Source organism: Rhincodon typus, chromosome 12 (genome assembly GCF_021869965.1).
Source record: "Rhincodon typus isolate 14 chromosome 12, sRhiTyp1.1, whole genome shotgun sequence".
NCBI classification, from domain to species: Eukaryota; Metazoa; Chordata; class Chondrichthyes; order Orectolobiformes; family Rhincodontidae; genus Rhincodon; species Rhincodon typus.
Window position 1 is genome coordinate 73,178,256 of NC_063343.1, and position 6,657 is coordinate 73,184,912.

A 6,657-nucleotide genomic window follows, 5' to 3' on the forward strand; every position below is an offset into this window, starting at 1 on the left:
CTGCCCTGACACCTTAAGGGATCAGTGTTCATGCTCACCAAGGTCCCTCTGACCCTTGGTGCCTCCCAGGGTCCTACTGTTCATCAGCTCTGATGAAGAGTCATCTAGACTTGAAATGTTAGCTTGCTGTCTCTCCATGGATGCTGCCTGACCTGCTGTGATTTCCAGCATTTTTTTTGTTTTCAGTACAGTTTCCAGCGTCTGCAATAATTTGCTCCTACATTAATAACATCCAATTGCTCTTTACGTGGGTGGTGAAATTGACATTTTCTTTAAAATTAAGAATCCCCTTTGTAGGACAGAAATCAAGAGATTGATATTCTCTCAGAGGGTTGTGAGACTTAGGAAATCTCTGCCTCAGAAGACAGTGAACACAGGGACATTGAATATATTTAAGAAGGAGATGGATAGACTCAGCTCAGCAAGAAAAGTGATGTTCTTTAGGGGTAGGTGAGAAAAATGGAAGTTGAAAGACAAACAGCTCTTATTGATGCTGCAGCAGGGTCAAGGGGCTGAATGGCCTTCATCTGTTCATTATTCATAACTCTGTGTAAATGTTTTATATAATCTGCTCACTTCATTGGTTAGAAAAAATATATGAATCCTTAATGACTGGAAAGACCCGGAAGTATGGAACTGTTTGGACATTTTGGAATAAAATGGATTTACTGAGTTACAAAAGGGCCATGAGATTTTTTTGAAATGGTTTATCAGTAATTTGGACTGTGACCTACCTGTTAATTATTGAAAAGAGACAAGCAAAGTTTGTATGAGAGATAAATGTGATGAGGCTTATTGCTTTAATTGCTGGACAAAATTGGTTTGGTGGAGACGAAGCCTAGGTGCTGATGGTTGGTGAAGCAATGCTCTTCTGGAGTTTCTTTCTGTATTTTCCAGGACACCTGGCTGTGTCAGTAGGAAGAAAAGATCTTCAATGTTTATAGTAAGCAAGATCCTCTCTCAGGGAATGTAAGATGAACTTTTCAGCAGAACAAGCTGCATTTATCTCTGTCTGTGAAGTTTTTCTGGGAACCTGAGAAAGTTCCCAACTATCAATGTCAAAAACAAAAAGTAGAAATTACCAGAAAAACTCAGCAGGTCGGGCAGCATCTGTGGAGAAATATCAGAGTTAACGTTTCCGGCCCAGTCACCCTTCCTCAGAACGGATGGTAGCTAGGAAAATATCAGTTTATATGCAGGGTGGGAGGAGGGGGTAAGGGGTAAACAATAGGTGCAGAGCAAACTCGAAGAGAAAGAAGAATGGTTGAACAGACAAAGGAGTGGATAACGATCTGGCTCGGTGGGTGATTAGCTGTTAATAGAGACTTTTAGTGACTAATAACGGGTTGTGTGTCATGGCAGACAGTGATAACAAGGCCAGGTGTATGGGAGTAGAGGCAAGGACATGGGAAAATTCAAGCCCTAGAATTATTGAACTCCGATATTAAGCCCAGAGCGCTGTAGGTTCCCCAGGCAGCAAATGAGATAACAAGGTGCGGAGCTGGATGCACAGCAGGCCAAGCAGCATCATAGGAGCAGGAAGGCTGACGTTCTGGGCCTAGACCCTTCATCAGAAAAGGTGTTGTTCTTCCAGCTTGCGCTGAGCTTCACTGGAACACAGCAGTTAGCCTGAGAGAGAGAAGTTGGTCAGGGAACACGGTGTGTTGAAGTGGCAGACAACTGGAAGCTCAGAGTCTTTTTTGCAGACAACTATCAATGTCTCTGACTACCTCATAATCCTGATATTTCAACTGTTATTTCAATTCAAAGACTAGTCTAACTTACCTTCCACCTTAAGGCTCATCAGAAGATTTTCCATCACTCTCTGGTTGTCAGCATTTTGATCTCATTGGCAAGAAACTCAGGGACCTGTGGGAAGTCATTCCAATTGATCCTTTGAGTCCATACCCCTGGCCAACAAGAGAAGTCTATTTCCGTTTTGCCTTCCTTTTTAACAAAGGGTAAAGGGTTTGCAATATAGCTTCATCATTAAATAGCTTTAACATTTGTTCAAAGAATAGGTTTTTCTTGCAATAAATGAGTTATAGAGTCGTAAAGCTGTGCAACATAAAAACAGATCCTTTGGTCCAACTCATCCACGTCAACCAGATATCCTAAACTAATCTAGTCTTGTTTGGCCAATATCCCTCTAAACCCTTCCTATTCATACACTCATCCAGGTGCCTTTTAAATGTTGTAATTGCGGCAGCCTCCACCACTTCCTCTGGCAGTTTATTCCATACACGCACCATACTCTGCATGAAAAAGTGGCTCTTTAAGTCCATTTTAAGGTGGGAGGGGAAAGATTTAAACCTATGCCGTCTAGTTTTAGACTCCCCTACCCTGGGGAAATGACCTCAGCTATTCACCCTATTTATGTCCCTCATGATTTTATGCACTTCCATAAGGTGACCCCTCAGCCTCCCACACTCCAGGGAAAATAGCCCCAGACTGTTCAGCCTCTCCCTATAGCTTAACCCCTCCAACCCTGGCAACATCCTTGGAAATCTTTTCTGAACCCTTTCATTATTCTTGGGCTTATGTATTAGGCAAGTTTTTTACTCAGAGGGTGGTGGGTGCCTGGAACTCGCTGCCGGGGGAGGTAGTGAAAGCAGATACTATAGTGACTTTTAAAGATCATCTTGACAAATACATGAATAGGATGGGAATAGAGGGATACAGTCTCCGGAAGGGTAGGGGGTTTTGGTTGTGACGGGGAGCATGTCGGTGCAGGCTTGGAGGGCCGAAGGGTCTGTTCTTGTACTGTGATTCTCTTTGTTGTTTGTTCTTATCGAAAAACCTGGTGCATGTCTCTTATTCTGGATAATAAGAAGAAAGTGAAATTATTGGTCATTTTGGTAACTGAGTTAAAATATTTACACTAATCATAGCTTGTGGGGTTTGATTATCAATTCTCTGTCAGAGTCATAGTAATTGTTATATTTATTAGCACCTATTGGGTTTAATCATTGCCTCTGAGACTCTCTCAGCACCCCCTTCTTCCTGTCGTATTATCCAATTCCTAATTCTTCTAACAGTCATATACCCATTTTAATTTCCTTGTTGTCTGTTTCATAATGACTTAGTTTCCTGGCCTCCTGTGCACATCCCTCTCTATGAAAGTTCCTGTATCCTTCTTTCTTCCTGCCAGCTCTCAAATTGAAATGATTTCAAAATATAGTTTTTGTGGCATTATGCTCCCAGCCTCTATGCTCACACTTGATTGTATTGCCTGATTTGTTCTATTTCTATTTCTTAAAGTCCTGTGATATTGTTCCCAGATACTTATAAAGGTGATTATTTGATCAAATAAATCTTTTAAAAACTCACTTGCACACAATTGGCAAGGCAGTATAACTAACAAAATGGAATTGGAGCAATATTGAATATTGCTGCATTCCAATGAATTCTCCTTTCTCATTATGAAATATTACCATTTGTAAGAACAATTTAGCTGATTGCTATCTGTTCAGCAGATGATTAACTAAAGTCACATTTTATTGTTTGAAAGAAGGCACAATGGAATAACCTAAGGAATGAACGACAGTCATACTCTTGCTCCCAAAACTTTTACTTTCTTTTTCAGAACTGATCACTGCGATTCTGATCACAATGTTGGACCTTCTCCTTGCTTTTTGGACTGACAGTGATTCATTTTAGAAATTTCATCCACTGTTACCACAATACCGAATAGTGAATGGAGATAATATTTACCTTTTTGCTGGAATATCAAAACAACACCACTCTTTGCCCTCTTATTAAAAAAATGAGACAAAATAGTTTGCGTTCTCACTGATAAATTGGGTTACAAAATGCAACACTGCCACTTATTGTCAACAAATGGTACAGCATCACATGCTCCTGTCAAAGGAACATGTAAAAGGAGCTGGAGTAGACTATTCGGCCCATCTTGTCTGCTGCATTATTCGATGTGATCATGGCTGATACTTGACTATGAATCTACTTTCCTGCTCATTCCTAATGTCCCAAGCTCTCCATCCTAGCCTTGAAAACACTTTCCAGCTACATGACAACTTAAACACTTATCATATTGTGCATGAAGGTGTCTCTGATCCCTCTGAACAAGTAGAATTTAACCGCCAAGGGAACACAGCTGAAAGGTAGGGAGAAGAAAGAATGACTTTCAGGCATGTATTTTCTTATCATCTCTATCTAACAGCCTATTACATTTACGAACAGAATTTTGATTTGATTTATTACTGTCTTATGTGCTGAGGTACAGTGAAGTGTTGTCTTGCGCGCTTTACAGGCAGATCGTGCTATACAAGTGCATCAGGGTAACAGAACAGAGTTCAGGATATAATGTTACAGCTGCTGAGAAGGTGCAGAGAGAGATCAACATTCACATTAGAGGTCCGTTCAAAAATCCCTTAACAGTGGGAGAGAAGCTGTCTTTGAATCTGTTGTATGTGTATACAAGCTTCTGTATCTTCTGCCCGATTGAAGAGAGTAGAAGAGATTATAACCAGGGTGGGGAGGGGTCTTTGATGGTGTTGGTTGCTTTCCCGAGGCAGCGGGAAGTGTAGATGAAGTCAATAGATGGGAGCCTGGTTTACGCGATGGAATGGGCTGTGTCCACAACTCTCATCAGTATCTTTTGGTCTTGGGAGGAACAGCTGCCATACCATGCTGTGATGCATCCAGATAGAATACTTCCTTTGGTGCACCTATAAAAATTTTTCAGAATCTTTTCTGAGCCCCCTCAGGAAGCCGAGGCGCTGTTGTGCTTTCTTGACCAACGTGGATAGACCAGGACAGATTGTCACCCCCCAGGAACATGTTGCACTCAACCATTTCTATCTCAGCATTATTGCAGACAGGAACGTGCACTCTACTCTGCTTCCTGAAACCATAAATTACTTTTGAAATGAAACATCACAAACAATTTTCCCATGAGCAGTAATAAGATGCATGCCTGGTTTGTATATCTCAGTGTTAGCCTAAGGATACCAGAACAACCTCCTCCTTGCTGCCTCAAGACATGCCTTGGTATCATTAGCATTCATCACAAAGGGTCAATCAGACCTGAGTTTAATATTTCCTTCCAAGTGCAACAACCTTGACATAAGAACACAAGAACATTAGAACCAGGAGCAGGAGTGGACTATTCAGCCCCTCGAGCTTGCTCCACATTTAATACGATCACGGCTGATCTCATCTCAGCCTCATCTCCTTTCCTGCCTGCCCTCCATAACCCTTCTACCCATTACTCATTAACAACCTATCTCCCCCTTAAATTTACTCAGTGTCCCAGTAATCGCCACACTCTAGAGGAGTGAATTCCACAGACTGATGATCCTTTAAGAGAACAATTTCTTCTCATCACTGTTTTAAATTTGCTATATATTCTAAAACTGTGACATTTCATTCCAGATTGCACCGTATTAGGAAATATCTCTCTCTGTCTAATTTGTCAATCCCTTTTGTATTTTACAGACCTCAATTAGATTTCCTTTCATTCTATACAGCATAGGTCTAAACTGTTAGTCTTTCCACATAAAACAAACCTTTCATCTCTGGAATTAACCTTGTGAACCCCCTGTGAACTGCTTCTGACAATGCAACACTCCCTCAGCACTGTACCAGTATGTTAATCCAATTGATCAGTTCCAGGTTGACAGTGTGAATTTGAATCCCTAACTATCTGACTCAATGAACTCAGAGCTTACAGGTAAATCCAGCCAATATTTGGCAGATGTAGGCATTAAAAACAAAGAAAGTATTGGATAAACTTCTGAACAATAGTTACAAGTACATGCTATTCCACAATAAGATGGATTGAATCAGCTTTCTGTGTAAATATCTTGTGGAATTCAAATCCCTGCCTCTTGATTTCCAGCTGAGCTGAGCATTTGCTGTGGACACAAGGACTCTGCTTTCAGCTTTTGTAGAAAATGCAGCTCCAAACCAATGGAAAAGAGAGGGAATTGGGACCAATTCCAGAAACGGAGAGGACCCAGCCAAAGGATTCAGTCTCTGTGACTGAGGATGAGAGTGTCTGGCCTTGACATTTCTACAGGGATACAAGCCAATAAATCTATTATAAAATTCAGAAGAAAATATTATTCCTTATTTATAACAATGGCTTCTGTTAGAGGCCTGTACCTGGCTTTCTCATTCACACACTTTACCAGACAGCTGCATCAATCTCAATCCCACCAGGTATCAGCGTGTCCAATATTGAAAGATGCATACGCCCAAAAACTGACTCAAAAACAGAATATACCCAAGAACTTTGAGCTGAATTTTATCCTGGTATGGGAAATGGAGAAACAGGATAAATGCATAAATTAGTCCCATGTGTGACCTGTATTTAACATGCCAATACTGCACTAAACTGCCATCATTTATTGTGTGTCTGGCAAGGAAGGATTCAGCCATCTCACTGCGACCCCATTGAGGTTGTTCAAGGGACAAACGATGTGCCATGAAGAGAGCCATCACACTGCAGCTATGAAAGACCAGGTGACTGAATGAAGGTGGCCTTTCCCAGTGTGGTGACCGGGGGATGGTGATCTTTCCCAGTGTGGTGACCGGTGGATGGTGATCTTTCCCAGGTGGTGATTGGGGGATGGTGATCTTTCCCAGTGCGGTGACTGGGGGATGGTGATCTTTCCCAGTGCGGTGATTGGGGGA